Source organism: Ornithorhynchus anatinus, chromosome 3 (genome assembly GCF_004115215.2).
Source record: "Ornithorhynchus anatinus isolate Pmale09 chromosome 3, mOrnAna1.pri.v4, whole genome shotgun sequence".
NCBI classification, from domain to species: domain Eukaryota; kingdom Metazoa; phylum Chordata; class Mammalia; order Monotremata; family Ornithorhynchidae; genus Ornithorhynchus; species Ornithorhynchus anatinus.
In genome coordinates this window covers 91,404,635-91,423,284 of record NC_041730.1, presented here as the reverse complement: position 1 = coordinate 91,423,284, position 18,650 = coordinate 91,404,635, and the positions used below count along the sequence as shown (strand labels likewise).

General features: G+C 44.2%; 1 non-coding gene across 1 annotated transcript; it reads right to left on the bottom strand.

The window, feature by feature from the left end:
- Positions 1-14,433: 14,433 nt before the first annotated feature.
- On the bottom strand, positions 14,434-14,505 carry TRNAH-GUG. The gene has a single exon. It is a non-coding gene; the product is annotated as a tRNA-His (tRNA).
- Positions 14,506-18,650: the final 4,145 nt, after the last annotated feature.

Genomic DNA, 18,650 nt, shown 5'->3' with positions numbered 1-18,650 from the left:
AAGCGCTTAACAAATACCAACATTATTATTATTATTAGCTCGTCGTGGGTAGGGAACGTCACTGTTTATTGTTGTATCGTACTTTCCCAAGTTAGTGCAGTGCTTTGCACACAGTAATTGCTCAATAAATATGATTGAATTAATGAATGATGTAGCCCTCTTGTTTTCCCAAGGCACTTCCGCTTCAGTCATCTCACTGTAACCTTAAAACATCCTGGGACGTATGGAGAATCAGGATGGTCATTCCCTTTAAACATATGGGGAAGCTGAGGCTCAGAGACATTGGTGACCTGCTGATGGATCTCACAGCAGGACAGAGGTGGATACTGAAGCTAGGTCTTGTGATTCCCGATCCACGGTCTTGCCACTAGACCATTCTATCAGACGACCCATCGCATAGAAGATTGCCCAACTCCGGGTACCATTTTGGCTGCCGGTGAATCCACTCTGGGGGTACCACAGTGGCAGTGTATCAAGCTTGGTTTAGGCCAGTGTTCTCTCCTCAACAGTCTAAACACCCCATTTAAACTGAGGCAGGGGGTGGTGGAGGTCAGAGGTGTTTTTATAACCACCAAACCTTATTTTCTAGAAAAGCAGCATTTTTTTCTCATTCATGTACAGCCATTACCAACACCTAAAGTCTCTGCCATTTTATCATATTCTGTTTCCTTTTGATTGATTTGTTTGTCTCCTACGACAGGATTTTAGTAAACCCCACATGCTCAGCATAAACTAAACCCATGCATAATTGTTCCTCTCCTTCCCGTCATCTCTCTGTTTTCACTACACTCCTTTTCCACTGCCCCATGGAAAGCAATCAACTGTAACCCAGCTGATTTGAAATAGAGATATTTGCACAAAAGTGTAGAAAAGTCACACTCAAAGCAAAGTGAATGGGCCTCACGGAACAAGCCTAAAGCTTTTCTTGGCTCAAATTGGCACTGTGTTCCTCTTTTGGAAGTAAACATGAATCTTGACCATTAGCTTTCAGTTTTTCACATCTTAAATATCAGATTTCTTCCTCCTCATCTTTCCAGCTCATTGTCTTTATTCCTTCTTTTTAATTGGGCCTCACTCTCAACCCTCCCTCCTCCAACCCCTCGCTCACTTGGTTTTCCCTGCCTAGAACTCCCTTCACATCCAACAGACCCTAGCTCGCCTCATCTTCAAAGTCTTCCTGAAATGACACTTCCTTCCTTAATTAATTCCCAGCTCACCAAGGTGCAGCACCCTCTTTAGCACGAGTTCTCAACATTCATATAGAGATGTATATTCAGTTACTCGTTCATCTATTTCACCCTACCAAACCCTTACTACTCCCTGCTGAACGTTTTTCTTCCTCCTCTCCCAATATTTGTGAATCATTTGTGTCTGCCTTCGCCTCCATTCGTTTATAAGCACTTTGTGGGCAGGGATTATGGTCTTCTGGAGTCTTCTTAATCAATCAGTCCATCAGTGGTATTTATTAAGTGCTTACTGTGTGCAGAGCACTGTAGTAAATGCTTGGGAGAGTACAACGTAATTAGCAGACACGTTCCCTGCCCACAGTTTACAGTCTAGACAAGTGCTTAGTCCAGTGCTCTGCACCTACACATTAGATGTTCAATAAATAGCCTAGAGCAATTGATTGTGCGACGAATAGAAAGCCTGGATTTGGAATTTTAAAAACCATTTTCAAATGAATTGCCATTTTTTCTCCTGGGTAACCTTATTTTTAGACTGTAAGCTTGTCTTTAGATTGTAAACTCATTATGGGCAGGGGAAGAGTCTACCAACTCTCATACTCTCTCAGGTGTTTACTTACAATGCTCTGCACACCCACTAACTGCTCAGTAAATACCACTGATGGTATCCAAATCTAAGCAGCCCAACAAATTGACCAACCAGGTAATTCAGATGCCAAAGGGGATTTGCGGGAGGATGTTAAAGAATCAAGATGTGTTACTCAGGTGAAGGAAATTATTTGAGAAATCACTTTAACTCCTTCCTCAGGTGAACGGGCAGCCCAATCTCCTGATACATCGTGGATAGCGGTCTTTCCTTCTGGGGAGAGGAGCTGTGTCTTTCAGGCTGGTTTTCACTACCTGATTAGCACTGGGCTTGGAATAGATGCCTGCTCGAGACACAGAACGCAGTGTGGTCTTAAGGGGTTACCGGAATATCAGTAGTAATCATGCCTTGGACTTGTCTTACCAAAGAGAATTGCTTGTAATTCTCCCAGTGCTGCCTAAAAGGAGGTATTATTATCTTCGTGTTACAATGGTTAAACAGAGGGATATTGGATAACTTGTCTCAAGTTCTTTGCATGCTGTTATTAGCATTACTACTGCTATCTTCCTACTGCTATTACTAGTAGTATTACGTCTACAGTTACTGCTACTACTGAATTTCAAGCCCAGGGTGAGCGATATTGCTGTACAGGGATGATCTGAAGCTCTTGGACCGTCAACTCCCGCTAGACAGTAATCTCGTTATGGGCAGGAAACATTATCTGCCTAACCTGTTACATTGTCCTCTCCCAAGAGCTTAGTACAGTGCTCTGCACATAGTAAGTGCTCAATAAACCATTGATTGACTGACCGTTAGGTTGGTTTGTTCCTCTGGAGACTCCGGACTCCAACGTCCTGCTGCGGATCCGTTCCTTCTGATAATCTCCCTAAGCGTGTGCTGGACTTTATGATTTGGCTTCCTCCTTCTTTAAGGGTTGTGGTTCTCTGGCTTCCTAGGCATAATCATCAGATGATATAAATCACTAATCGGCAGTTTCCTCTCCACTTCTGCCTTCTGTCTGTATAATGAGATGTTGGCCTGTGAAGAGAATCACCTTTCTTAGGATCCTGTGTCATAATGGGCTGGCGTTTCTTTAGTTCCTGTCACCCACATGTGAGCTGAGGGCTTCCTCACTCTGCCAAGTGATTATGCAACCAGACTGTACACGGGCTGCTGATTGGAATTCGAGCATCACTGGGATGAACGTGGGATGGCTGTTGCCCTGACCACATCTCTTGGCAACAGGGAGAAAGCAAAATGAGTCCCACTTGTTCACATACCCACAGGCCCACAGTGAAAGATCAAAGAGTTGCCGGTAATCTAAGGAGCCAAGGCCTCTACTAAGATGATGCTGCCCCTACTTTTTTTCTCTTGGTCACTCATCAACACCTCATAGTAAAAATTGTGGTATTTGTTAAGCGCTTACTCTGAGACAAGCACTGGAGTAGATACAAGATCATCAGGTCTCACATGGGGGTCACACTCTAAGTAGGAGGGAGAACAGGAATCTAATCCTCATTTTACAGATGAGGTAACTGAGACCCAGAGAAGTGAGCTGCATCAGGTTCCACAACCGGTAAGTGGCGGAGCGGGGATTAGAACCTAGGTCCTCCGATTCCCAGGTTGGGGCTCTTTCTACTAGGCCACAGTGCTTTCATGAGAAGACGGTCAGGCATGACCCCTGAGACTGTCCAGTGGGCTCTAAGAACTGGCCAACATGGACTCTCCAAGAGCTTTGCAGCTGACCCCTTGAACCTTCCCTTCAGGGTCATATAGAGGACATATCCAACCTCAGATAACCGGATGTAATTTCTCTTCAATCACTGGCGGGTGAAGAATGGGAATAGGTGCACTGTTTTCATGGACAGAGTGTGCAAGATGGGCAGTCTGGCCTAGTGAAAAGCATATGAGATCAGAGGGAGTCAGAGGGCCTGGGTTCTTAGCCCCTCTTTTCCACTTGCCAGCTGAATGACCTTGGGCAAGTCACTTCACTTCTCTATGCTTCAGTTTTCTCACCTGTAAAATGGGGGTGCAATGACCAGGGACCTGTAGGGAGATTTTAAAAAGAGTCAAGGGGAAATAGAATTCTGTTGTATGTATTTATTAGTAGTAGTAATACTAGTGGTATTTGTTAAGCACCTACTAAGTGCCAGACACTGTACTAAAAACACCGGGATAGATACATGCAAATCAGGTTAGACACAGTCCCTGATGCACAGAGGGCTCACACAGTTTTAATCCCCATTTTACAGATGCAGCGTGGCTCAGTGGAAAGAGCACGGGCTTTGGAGTCAGAGTTCATGGGTTCGAATCCCGGCCCGGCCACTTGTCAGCCGTGTGACTTTGGGCAAGTCACTTAACTTCTCTGTGCCTCAGTTACCTCATCTGTAAAATGGGGTTTAAGACTGTGAGCCCCACGTGGGACAACCTGATTCCCCTGTGTCTACCCCAGCGCTTAGAACGGTGCTTGGCACATAGTAAGCGCTTAACAAATACCAACATTATTATTATCATTAGATGAGGTAACTGAGGCACAGAGAAGTGAAGCGACTTCCCCAAAGCCACAAAACACACAAGTGGTGGAGCCAGGATTAGAACCATGACCTTCTGACCCCCCCCCCCCCAGGCCCATGGTCTATCCACCACACCACACCTGCTTCTCTAGTTTAGTGCTCACGGTGAGTAGAGCAGTGACTAAGCACCTGGGAGAGTGCAATTTAGTGGGTAGGCAAGAGGTCTGCCCTTAAAAGACTTAGAATTCCCCTTATCCAATCATCTTTCGTAGTTCATAAGGATCATATTGCAGAGCAGACATGAGTAAAATACCACCCCCAGCTCAGATCTGGATTACAAAATGATGTGGTCTTACCAGGTGGCGAGATATGTCAGAACTACTAGTGACTATTTCTACCACCAGTTTCTTAGTATGACACAAAAACCCCTGTTATGAAAGTCCAGGTTCTTTCCTCGGTCCTCAAGCATGCCTGCATCGATCAGGTTGAATGATATTGGGCCTGACATATGTAATTAATTAATTAATTCACACACACACACATATATACAGGAACTGTGACTGGTATGCTACTTCACTGGGCAGGAATTGTGACTAGTACGCTATTTCACTGGGCTCTCCCAAGTGCTTAGTTCAGTGCTCTGCACCCAGTAAATGCTCAATAAATACTATCGATTGACTGATTGATTGTAAGTTGGTTGTGGGAGGGGAACATGTCTACCAACTCTGCTGTATTTTACTCTCGCAAGCACTTAGTAAAGTGCTCTCTGCACATAGTTCAGAGTTCAATGAATGCCATAGGTTGATCGAGTGAATAAAAGGCTTGCTGGTCTTGGAAAGAGTAGAAGTGGTCCTTAATACGTTCTTCTGCTTCATCTGGTTCGGTTTATTGGAACTCTGTACAAGATTGTCACACGTGACAGTTCTGGGTCCCCTTTGATTCTCCATCTACACCCACTACCTTGGAAAACTCATTTGCTCCCATGGCTGCAATTACCATCGTTATGTGGAATTACCATCATTATGATACCAAAATCTACATCTCCAGCTCTGATCTCTCTCTCTCTCCCTCCCTCTCTCCAGTCTCACATCTCCTTCTGCCTTCAAGATATCTATACTTAGAGAAGCAGCGTGGCTCAATGGAAAGAGCACGGGCTTGGGAGTGCTCCGCCACTTATCGGCTGTGTGACCCTGGGCAAGTCACTCGACTTCTCTGTGCTTCATTTATCTCATCTGTAAAATGAAGATTAAGGCTGTGAGCCCCACAGGAGACAGGGACTGTGTCCAACCTGATATGTTTTTATCCACCTTGATTACCTTGTACCCTCCCAGCGCTTAGAACAGCGTTTGGCACATAATAAGCGCTTAACCAATGTCTTCATTATTATTATTATTATATTGGATGTCTTCCCATCACCTCAAACTTAACATATCCAAAACAGAGCTCCTTATCTTCCCATCCAAACCCTGTCCTCCCCCTGACTTTCCCATCACTGTAGACGGCTCCACTATCCTTCCTGTCTCACAAGCCCATAATCTCAGTATTATCCTTGACTCCTCTCTCTCATTCAACCCACACATTCACTCCATCACTAAATCTTGTCGGTCCCACCTTCACAACATCACTAAAATCTGCCCTTTACTCTCCATCCAAACTGCTGCCATGTTAATACAATCACCCTTCCTAACCCGCCCGGATTACTGCCTCAGTCTCCTTGCTGACCTACCAGCCTCCTGTCTCTCCTCTTCCAGTCCATACTTCACTCTGCTGCCCAGATCATTTTTCTACAAAAACATTCAGGACATGTCACCCCTCTCCTCAAAAAACTCCAGTGGTTGTCCATCCACCTCCGCAACAAACAAAACCTCCTCACCATTGGCTTTAAAGCACTCCACCACCTTGGCCGTTCTTGTAATTTTATTCATTTGTATTGATGCCTGTCTCCCCCCTCAGCCTATAAGCTCAGAGTAGGCAGGGAATGTCACTGTTTATCGTTGTACTTTCCCAAGTGTTTAGTACAATGCTCTGTACTCTCAATAAGTAATATTGAACGCATGAAAGACACGCATCTTTACATATCACACTGGCACCATTTTCTTTCTGTCATCTTCCTTTCCAGCCGTTCTTTCGAGAAGTACAAAAGAAAACAGCCAAGCAACATGGATGATTATTGTGTTGAATGTATGAGAGAGAATACATGCTGGTTGAAAACACCAACCAAAAATCGCCTAGGTTTAGGGAAGATACCCGAAGAAATTATTCGGTATTAGTACCTTGCTCTTTACCAGAGATTTGCATTTTGTTTCTCTACTTGCTGGAATTCAGATAACTTCAGGTTCATATTCTGGAAACACTGGAGGGACTTTTTTAGATCCTGCCTTACCACCACTGAGTAAAACAGGGTCATTCATTCTTTCAATTGTATTAATTTATTCAATCGTATTTTTTTCATTCATTCATTCACTAGTATTTATTGAGCGCTTACTATGTGCAGAGCACTGTACTAATCGCTTGGAATGAACAAGTCGGCAACAGATAGAGACGGTCCCTGCCGTTTGACGGGCCTACGGTCTAATAGGGGAGACGGACAGACGAGAACAATGGCAATGAATATGCATAGCACTTTACTAAGCACTTGAGAGAGAACAATATATCCATTCCCTGCCCACAGTGAGCTTTCAGTCTAGAGGGGGAGACAGTGAAACATATACATATGTATAAATATAAACAGTGATATATATACATATATATATATGTGTGCGTGTGAATTATTAATTAATTAGAGATGTCAGGCCCAATATCATTCAACCTGGTCCATGCAGGCATGCTTGAGGACAGAGCAAAGAATCCGGACTTTCATATCAGAATTCAATCTAGACTGTGAGCGCGTAGTTGGGTAGGGCTCTATTTGTTGCCGAATTGTACTTTCCAAGCATTTAGAACACTGCTCAGCACACAATAAGTGCTCAATAAATATGATTGAACGAATATTTTTCCGGTATTCTCTTCTGACATAGTAACAGTATTAATTAAGCAGCTCCTGAGTGCAAAGCACTGTGATGTGTGCTGGGAAAAAGTACATGGATGAACTCAGACACAATTCTTGGCCCTCCAGCGGCTCACATTTTAAGAGAACGGCAGGGAAGCTCAGTGACACATGCCCAGGGAAAGGTGGAAATGACAAAAAATAATTCTAAAAAGATGAAGACAAAAACAGATACAGTAGTAGTCAGCTTCACGCTGCTCACACCCAGGTAGAGATATTCAAAGTCCAGCTGTAACAACGGATGCCAGCGCCCGCATTATGAAATGTCCAAAATTCCGGGGATGTCATTTCATTTTATACACAGTAAGCATTTAATAAATACTATTGGGTGCCATGTATCCAGTGGAAAGAGCACGGACCTCAGAGTTAGAAGACATGGGTTCTAGCCCCGGCTCTGTCAGTTGCTTGCTCTGGGATTATGTGCAAGTCCCATAATGGTCTCAGTTTCCTCATCTGTAAAATGGGGCTTCAGTGACTGTTTTCGCCACTACTTAGACTGTCAACCTCATGGGAAATGGGACTGTAGCCAACTTGATTAACTTGCCTCTATCCCAGCACTTAGAGTAGTGTTTCAAACATAGTAAGTATTTCATTCAGTAGTATTTATTGAGCGCTTACTATGTGCAGAGCACTGTACTAAGCGCTTGGGATGAACAAGTCGGCAACAGATAGAGACAGTCCCTGCCGTTCGACGGGCTTACGGTCTAATCGGGGGAGACGGACAGACGAGAACGATGGCAATAAACAGCGTCAAGGGGTAGAACATCTCGTAAAAACAATGGCAACTAAATAGAATCGAGGCGACGTACAATTCATTAACAAAATAAATAGGGTAACGAAAATATATACAGTTGAGCGGACGAGTACGGTGCTGTGGGGATGGGAAGGGAGAGGTGGAGGTATTTAACGAACACCATAATAATAACCATAATAATAGCACTCCTCCTCCTCCTCCTCCTCCAGCTCTCTCGTGGTTCTCCTCCTACCACTCCATCCTTCTCGGTCTCCTTCATGGACTCTTCCTCCACCTCTCACCTGCAAGCCGTGGGTGTTCCTCAAATCTCTGTCCTGGAGCCTCTTTTCTTCTTACATGGCATGTTCTCCCCTTGAGAGCTCATTCCCTCCTGTGACTTCAACCACCCCCTCTAATTGCGGGTGATTCCCATATCTGATTCACTAGCCCTGACCTCTCACCACCCCTGCAATCTCACATTTCCTCTTGTGTACTGGATATCTCCACATAGCTGTTCCACCACCAGGACCTTAAGTTAAGTCTAAAACTGAACTCTTCAACTTCCCTCCCAATTCCCTCTCCCCTGCCTATCATACGAGAGAACCCCACAGTCCTCCTTGTCACTGCAGCCCACAGTCTTGGCATTATCCTTGACACCTCCAGCCCACAATCTTGACATTATCCTTGAGTCCTCCTCCATTTTCAATGTTCAAATTCACATTTATATTCAGGCTATCACTAAATCTTTCCATGTTTTTCCTCCACATTTCCCAAATCCACCCCTTCGTCTCCATCAAACTACCACCCGGCTGGATGGGCTCTTGTTCTAACACCCAGCTTGTCATACATCAGTCTTCTCCGAGCTCTCCCTGCCTCCAGCCTCACCCATACTTCATTCTGCTGTGAAGATCGTATTTCTAAAGCGAATTAATTGTGCATTTGACTCTCTTCTCCTCAAAACCTGTGGTTATCAGCTCCTCCTGTCCTGACGGTTGGGCTTCGAAGCACTCAATCAACATTTGTCTTTCTCCTACTATTTCTCTACTCTCCTCTGCCTCTACAACCCAGCTTGCCATTTTTTGTACCTATGAAGCTTTCCTTACTGTACCTCCAACCACTTGCTCTCACATCTCTCCCAGCCTCATCCTCACTCCCAATTCGAACCGGCATATCACAGCCCTCCCTATCTTCGAACACTTCCGAAATCACGTGTTCTCCAGGAAGCCTCTTCCAGTGAATCGGTCCCTCTCTACAATTTACTGATCATCTATATATCTTTATGAACCTTGGCTTCTTTCTCTCTCTCTCTGTCTTGTTTTCCTTAGTTCTGCTCTTGATTCATCACTCATTTCCTTCCCCATTTTCTTCTCCTTTCATAGGCACTGAAAATTCTGTCCTCGCTTCAATATGAGCTCCAGAAGATATTGCTACCTGCAGTATAAAATGTTTTCAAAGATACACTTTATAGATCGATATGTTCAAATAAGGCCAAAAGAGGTCACGGAGAGAAACTTAGAAAAGTGTTAACTTTGTTGAGGGGAAATTGGGAAATTTCTGGACATCCCAAGCAGCAGAGGGCAGTAGTGATCCATACAATGCTGGTTTTGTGTGTGTGTGTGTGTGTGTGTGTGTGTGTGTGTGTGTATTTGTGGAGGGGACTATATGTATATGTGTATATATACGTGAATATATGTGTCCATAGACACGTATGTGTCTATGTACGCAAATGTGTGTATATGCATTTTGAGGTGGCATTAAATTCTGAATTTCCCATAAAATTGTTGGGTTATGCTATATTTTTTACCAGGAAACCTCTCTGGATCCACTACCAGAATAATTGCAGATGGAGAGTGGGGTGTTCTGAGATTCATTCATTCATTCATTCATTCATTCATTCATTCATTCAATCGTATTTGCTGAGCATCTACTATGTGCAGAGCACTGTACTAAGCGCTTAGAAAGTACAATTCGGCAACAGATAGAGACAATCCCTACCCAACGATGTGTCTGTGGTGTCGCTCCGGGTCGGAAACGACTCGGCGGCCTAAGACAAGAGTAAGCTTTATCTTATGCAGACTGGAATATAACGCTTGTTGTTCTTGGCTTTTCTTTGAGCCACAGTATAAGGTGGTGACTTTGTGAGTGATTAATATCAACCACAGTTCTATATCCATAGCTATATCCTTATCTGTATTATACAATCTCAAAGATGACGATACTGTTGATCACATCCATGCCTGAAAACAACATTGTGAAACCAGCGCTCCCTTCCTTGTGGTTTACATATCAATTGCAACACAAGTTTAAAGTTCCTCAGGTACAGTTCTCTGTCTTGCCAGGTTTTATCTTGGTGAGGCAGGAACGGTTTGGGAGTATTTTTCTAGGCCCTGTGCCTATTCAAGCGGAACCAGGAGTGGTGGTCAGGCATCTGAATGGCCCTGCTACCCTGTTCAACTTTCGTCAACCCAAGTCCTGGGCCTCCAGCTAAGGGAGTGAAGTCTCACTCAACGCCGAGGGTTATGTTCCGGACAAACCTAGCATTTGGCTAAAATCTGCAGTTGAGAAGTCGAAGATATGCTACTTGAAATCTGAAAATCATGAACAAGGGTTGGTATTGGAAAAGATAAACTTATCAATTAGAGCTAGGCTGAACAAGCTTAAGTAATCCACCCCGTCGCAAGGAATTGACCGACACAAGTGGTATGGCCTCTCGCAGAAGAATCCATAGAACGTGCACTTCGGGAACGGTGGGCGGTTATATTAGTTGGTGGTGGGCGAATTGCTGTTAAGGACATTTTCAAAAGTAAGAGTGAACTTCTGTTGCAGAATCCTCTTTAGGATGAGTATTCATTTGCAAACTCGTAAATGATAATCATACTACGTGTGACATTTGTAAAACACTTACTATGTGCCAGGAATTATACTGAGCACTGGGGTGGATAAAAGCATTTCAGGTTGGACATAGTCCCTGTCTCATGTGGGGCTCACAGTCTCAACCCCCATTTTACAGATGAGATTACTGAGGCACAGAGAAGTTAACTGACGTGCCCAAGGTCACACAGCAGAGCCGGGATTAGAAACTGTGACCTTCTGACTCCCAGGCTGTGATCTATCCACCAGGCCACACTGCCCCAATCGGTAGTATTAGACGAAGTATCTCTTATAGGCAGAGAACTATCCTGAGTGTATACTGCGTACTTCTGAAAGCTTTAAGCCGTGCACTGTGAGCTCCTCCTCTAGAGAAGCAGCATGGTTCAGTGAAAAGAGCAGGGGCTTGGGAGTCAAAGGTCCATGGGTTCGAATCCCAGTTCAGCCGCCTGTCAGCTGTGTGACTTTCGGCAAGTCATTTAATTTCTCTGTGCCTCAGTTACCTCATCTGTAAAATGGGGATTAAGACTGTGAGCCCCACTTGGGACGACCTGATCATCTTGGATCCTCCCCAGGGCTTAGAACAGTGCTTTGCACATAATAAGCGCTTCACAAATGCCGTAATTATTGTTATACGATAAGTTCCTTGTGGGCAGGGAAATTATCTACCCACTGTGTTATTTTTTACTCTCCCAAGTGCTCAGTACAGTGCTCTGCCCACAGCAAGTGCTCAATAAATATGATTGATCGATTTCAGAGCATTATCGTATTAGAGACCTACTGTTAACAGCTTCCTGCATAGGTTAGTTAATACAGTCAGGGAACACTGAAGTGAACACTGGGGAAAGTACAGAAGGAATACAGGATCTTTCTCTCCCCTTAAAGAACTCGTAATCTAATGGAGGCAACAAGAAGTTCCATATCGTAATGTGAAAGCTGGAAGAAAAGGAAAGCAAGAACTGGTAACGGCAAGGAAATGGAAAAAGGGTGAAGAGAGAAGTAAGGCAGTAAATTAGCGGGGTGTATGAATCAAGATACACAGAGATGATTTTCCATGCCAGCTCTGGGCCTTTTTTTCCTGTAGTTTGTTCCCAAAATACCCAGCACAGTAGTCTGCACATAGCAGGTGCTCAGTAGTGTGTCTGACACTCAGTAAGCATAAGTAAATACCACTGAATGAATAAATGTTTTAGGCAAAATAAAGTTTGGCTCTAGGGAAGGACATAGAGAAGGTATTAGAGAAGCGGCATGGCCTAGTGGATAGATGGCGGATGTGGGGGTCAGAAGGTCATGGGTTCTAATGCCGGCTCTGCCACTTGTCTACTGTGTGACCTTGAGCAAGTCATTTCACTTCTAAGCGGCATGGCTCAGTGGAAAGAGCCTGGGCTTCGGAGTCAGAGGTCATGATTTCGACTCCCGGCTCTGCCACTTGTCAGCTGTGTGACTGTGGGCATGTCACTTAACTTCTCTGTGCCTCAGTTCCCTCATCTGTAAAATGGGGATTAAAAGTGTGTGAGCCCCACGTGGGACAACCTGATTACCCTGTTTCTCCCCCAGCGCTTAGAACAGTGCTCGGCACCTAGTAAGCGCTTGACAAATGCCAACGTTATTATTATGCTTCATTTACCTCACCTGTAAAATGGGGATTAAGACTATGAGCCCCACTTGGGACAGGGACTGTGTCCAACACGATTTGCTTGTATCTATCCCAGTGCTCAGTACAGTGCCCGCTACGCAGAAAGCGCTTAATACCATAACAGTAATAATAATAATCAATGAAAGTGAAAATGTTAGCTGTCTGATCATTCCAGTGTCAGAAGACGTTCTTGAGCTATCATGAGGTCAAGAATGAACAGCTGAAAATCATACATTACATCTGAGGTTCTAAAACATACCGCTTATCAGTAAAATGAATGACAATTGGTATTTTTTTTCTTCTGGCTGATGACAATAACGATCTGCTTGTGCAGTATCAAATATCTCCACGCATAGGTCTGGTTGAGAGAGAGAAAGCGTATATCTTTCAGAATACTTTATGAGATTGAAAGCATCAAGAGAACTGATTCCAAAAGAATGCTTTTTGCATTAATCAATCAGTGGCATTGATTGAGTGCTTACTTTAATGGATATACTCATCAGATGCATTGAAAAATATTTGGAAGGATCAGTGCTGGCTAGAATAGGTTTGGTTTACAGGTACGGGCTTGCTTGCGAAAATGAAAGCCTTTGACTTAAGAGCCGTTTTTGTTTCACCAGCCTACCATTCAGTCTTTACAGAACTGCAGACGCAAGAGTTGAGAAGCTGGAAGTTTTTCTCTCCCCCACCTCCCCTGAACCCGCGCATTTTTCCAGGAATGTGTCAGTGAGCAAAAATACTGATATTATTTTGTGATGTTGCAGGAGACAGACCTGAAAAGGCTTCATCAAGAATTCTTGGCCCATCAAGACGGGTGCTAATACAATATGCATGATCTTGGGTTTTGAAGGTGCATTTCGCCTCGGAATACAGCCAAGATGGATCCCTAACTTCGGGTTTCTGAAGCATTCCAAATGGCCGACATGTTTACTAAGCTTAGCGTGGTCTTTTTAAATGATAATAATTGTGGGGCATTTTTTCAGCACTTACTACGTGCCAGGCACTGTACTAAGCACTGTGGTAGATACAAGCTAATCAGGTTGGACACGGTCCCTGTCCCACATGGGGATCACAGTCTTAATCCCCATTTTATAGATGAGGTAACTGAGGCACAGGGAAGTTAAGTGGCTTGCCCAAGGTCCACAGCAGACAAGTGGCAGAGCTGGGATTAGAACCCACGTCTTCTGACTCCTAAGCCCATCCTCTTTCCTCTACACCAAGCTGCTTCTCACACCACCGATTGATTGATTGATTTTAGTCTCTTTGGCGTCTTCTAAATCAAGTCTCAGATTGTCTTTTCTAATGGAATCAAAAAAAATCTGCCACAGATCCGCTAACGGGCTAATTCCACCTGGAAAAGATGCTACGGTGGATTAAGTTTACCCAGGGATGTCTGTGATGCAGAGAAGGACAACGGAGGGCCCAAGCCCTAACCACCAACAGGCACACGTACAGACCATCTTTTACCGTGCTGTATCATTTACTGTGTGTAATAATAATGTTGGTATTTGTTAAGCGCTTACTATGTGCCGAGCACTGTTCTAAGCGCTGGGGTAGACACAGGGGAATCAGGTTGTACCACGTGGGGCTCACAGTCTCAATCCCCATTTTACAGATGAGGTAACCGAGGCCCCGAGAAGTCAAGTGACTTGCCCAAAGTCACACAGCTGACAAGTGGCCGAGCCGGGATTCGTACCCATGACGTCTGACTCCAAAGCCCTGCTCTTTCCACTGAGCCACGTTGCTTCTCAATAAGCTCTTAACAAGTGCCACGGTTGTTGGTTGTTGGTTTTTTTTTTTTACCATACTGGTTGAGAATGATGAACAAAGGGCATTCCTACATTAAAAAACACACTGCCTCTAGTTCTGCCATGACTCGGATTCGAACCGAGGTTGCTGCGGCCACAGCGCAGAGTACTGACCCCTATACGATCATGGCGCCCCACAGAAATGCTTGTAGCACCTGGTGCTGTGGTCATGAGTTAGAAATACATTGGTAGAATCTCACATGCTTACGGCTCAGGAGAGTTTCCAGAAACATATTGGAGATTCGATTCTCAGGGGCCTCTGACAGCACTCAGGACTATATTGCACAATACTGAACAGATCTTTTCCTACCTCGCCCTGTTCCAAATTTGATCCGAGACTTTTTCAAGGGTGATGGAGACGGTGACAGATGGAAGTAGCCCTTAAACATTTGGAGACATCATTCAAGGCCATCTGCAGATGTTCTAAAAGTTTATAACACGGTTATACTTTACGGAGCATCATGGAGAGTGACACAAACTAATGACTCTTCACCTGACAGTACCGTTAGCCGGGTGCCTCACTGAGCTGTCATTTTTCTATTTGGTGAGGGCAGAAGATCTGTCTCTAGTCTCCAGTGATCGGGTGCCGACGCAATATACCTCTTCTCTGCTCTTCAGATCTCTGAACGTCAACATAAATGGGAAAAAAGAATGAATGGTTTTTTTTTATAGCACTGCTTTTCAAAATGCTTTCCAACCAGAATGATATATTTTCGCATCCCTTCGAGGCTGTCAAGCTACACTGTTTTCAAGACTCAAAATGCAAGGCTAGCAGGAATTTAATCTCCAGGTCAGAACACACCCTAATACTCAGCGTTTTAAGTCTCAAGCCGAGTTTGTTGCCGGTGGTGATTTCAAAGCCATAAATTTGTCAATCGAATATCATCTACCGTGCTCATTGCCCTGTTCGAATTAGTTCACGATCTGCCGAATGGCCATTTCTTTGTCTGGTAACCTTGGGCAAATCTCATAACCTCTCTGTGCCTCAGTTTATTCAGCTACAGAATGGGGATGTTTCCTGCTCTTCTTACATCTTAGACTGTGAGTTCCATGTGGCACAAGGACTATGTCTGATCTATCTTGCATCGATCTCAGTGTTTGGCACAAGGTCAGAGCCTAACAAATACCGAAACTATTCTAGTGACATTGATGCATAATTTAAGCCAGGATGGAAATGAGGAGAAAGCAGCCCCCAGTGCGGGGTAGGGGGAGGAGAGACAGGAATTATTCAGAACACTGTGAGAAACAGTATCGCTCAGTGGATGGACCACGGTCCTGTCAGTCAGAAGGACGTGGGTTCTAATCCTACTCTGTCAATTATAATAATAATAATAATAATAATGTTGGTATTTGTTAAGTGCTTACTATGTGCAGAGCACTGTTCTAAGCGCTGGGTAGATACAGGGTAGTCAGGTTGTCCCATGTGAGGCTCACAGTTAATCCCCATTTTACAGATGAGGTCACTGAGGCACAGAGAAGTGAAGTGACTTGCCCACAGTGACACAGCTGACAAGTGGCAGAGCCGGGAGTCGAACCCATGACCCCCGACTCCGAAGCCCGGGCTCTTTCCACTGAGCCACGCTGCCTGTGTGACCTTGGGCAAGTCACTTCACTTCTCTGTGCCTTAGTTACCTCACTTGTAAAATGGGGATTCAGTGCCTGTTCTCTCTCCTACTTAGACTGTGAGCCCCATGTGGTACAGGGACTGTATCTGACCTGATTAACTCATATCTACCCCAACCCTTAGAACAGTGCTCCACTCAGAGTGAGATCTTGACAATCACCATACAAAGGAACAAATTAATGGACAGAACAACTTGAAGGAGCTGGCGCATGTACTCATAGAGCAACAGTAGGGGAGGCAGTCAGAGAGGCTTACTTTGGCTTGACCAGGAACACAAAAGGCTAGAGGGAAAATGTTCCGATTTCAACGGGAAAATCCACCTTCCAGAGACACGAAGTGGTTAAGTGTTCCTAAGGCGTCTGGGACATTTCATTTGTGTTTAGAATTGAAACACCAGTCCTATACTTCTTAATCCGTCATTCAATTTTATTTATTTGGCACTTACTGTGTGCAGAGCACTGTACTAAGTGCTTGGGAGAGTACAATATAATAATAAATTAGACCCATTCCAACAATGTAACGGGCACATTCCCTGCCCTCATCAAGCTTACTGCTCTGGTCTCTTCTCCTGCTAGACCTTAACTCACATTTTTCATTTCTTCCTAGCTTTCTCAATGTTTCTTACTCTAGATTTTCCAGCTGTGATGCATTGCTCAGACCCTTCCCTCTGAATGGAACTTACACCTCCTTCAAATCTGTCAGGACATAGATCTCCCCAGATTTAAAGCCCTCTGAAAATCCAATTATTCTAGTCAATGGATCAAAGAGTAGCATTTATTAAGCACTTGTTCTTCGAAAAGAACAACCAGGCACCCAGTGAAGGTCGAAACCCTGCCCACAAGGAGCTTGCATTCTTAACGGTGGATACAGACTTAAAATTCTTTACAAATAAGAGGAAGTGCCAAAATAGTTAATATGTACAAACAGGAGACAGGTGCATGCAAAAGTACTGAGATTATAGTAGGAGGATATGTCCAGGAAGGAAGAAAAATTAGTCAGAGAAATCTTCCCAGAGAAGGTGGGATTTCAGCGGGTCTTTTAGATGAGGGCAAAGTTGGAGGAGAAGGGAATTCCAGTCAAGAGGAGGGGCACAAACTAGAGGTTAGAGGTGAGAGTGGTTGAGAATGAGGGTCAGTGGGAAGGTGATCTTCAGAGGAAAAGAGAGTGAGCTCAGATGATGTGAGAGAAGAGGGTAGATAGGAGATGAATATAATAGTCTAGCTAGAATATGAGGAGTGCTTGGACTTTAGTGGTGGCCATTTTTCTGCGATGCAAGAGAGAGTTCCTGGAAGTGATGTGGAGGATAAAACGACATAATTTAGAAACAGAATGAATATGAGAATGAGATGGAGGAATCATGGATAATTCCGAGGTTGCAGGTTTTGAAAGCCAGAAGGACTGTTGTATGGTCGACTGCAATGGGAAAGTTAGGTGGAGGCGAAGATTTAGGAGGGAAGATGATGAGTTCATTGTTTGACATCCTGAGCTTGAGGTGTACGTAGAGAGAGTGGTCAAGGCTACTGGGAGATTTGGGAATCATCCACGTAGAGGTAGGAGCTGAAATTTTGGGAACAGATGAGAGGGAGACTGAAGTTCCTTATTCATTCATTCAATAGTATTTATTGAGCACTTACTATGTGCAGAGCACTGTACTAAGCGCTTGGAATGGACAATTCGGCAAAAGATAGAGACAATCCCTGCCCAATGACGGGCTTACAGTCTAATCGGGTGAGACAAATGGACAGAAACAAGACAACATAATAAATTAAATTCCAGATATGTACATAAGTGCTGTGGGGCTGGGAGCCGGGGGAAGAAAAAGAAAGCAATTCAGGGTGATGGGGAAGGCAGTGGGAGAAGAAGGGGAGGTTAGTCCGGGTAGGGCTCTTGGAGGAGCCTTCAATAAGGCTTTTTTGGTGGGGGGGGGGGAGTGGGGAAGAGTAATTGTGTCGGTTTGAGGTCAGAGGGCACTGCAGGACATGGGCCATTGTGGGAAGGGATCATGTATGCGAACTGTATTGCATTGTATTTTCCCAGGCAGTTAGTACAGAGTGCTGCAGAGTTCAGTAAGCACTCAATAAATAGGACTGGATGTTTGAATACCTTTGTGCATCAGGTGGGGGATCCAGAAAGAGCCTTGATGAAACACAACAGTGAGGGGCTGACGGTAGAAGAGGGACAAGCAAATCTCACTACCGATTGCTACTGCAGGCATATTTACAGTGTCCTCTCAATTGAATATAAAAGTACAAAGCTTACTTTGGCTTAAATACTACCTTTCCTCTCCCTCTTGTCTGACTGGAATAAAGCGATTTTAGCCCATTTCAATTTAGTATTAGGTAGCGGCCGATCTCTTAAGCACAGATGACGATATTGCTAGACAGTTTATTTGCGCCAAATTCAGTGTGAAAGATGGCATTTTGAAAATTAATATTGGTGTATGTATCTATGAGTGCAACTCACAGATCATTTTATTACTGACTATAGTTTGTGATTTGATCACATAATTGTGTTGAATTTTTATCACGCTGTATATATTTCTATATGTATACCCACACACACATACAGACACATAGAGTTTCCAAGGGGAAGCTATACTTTGCTAGGCACTCTTTTGCTTAATCTCCATTTTCTTGGAACACGTTACGATTG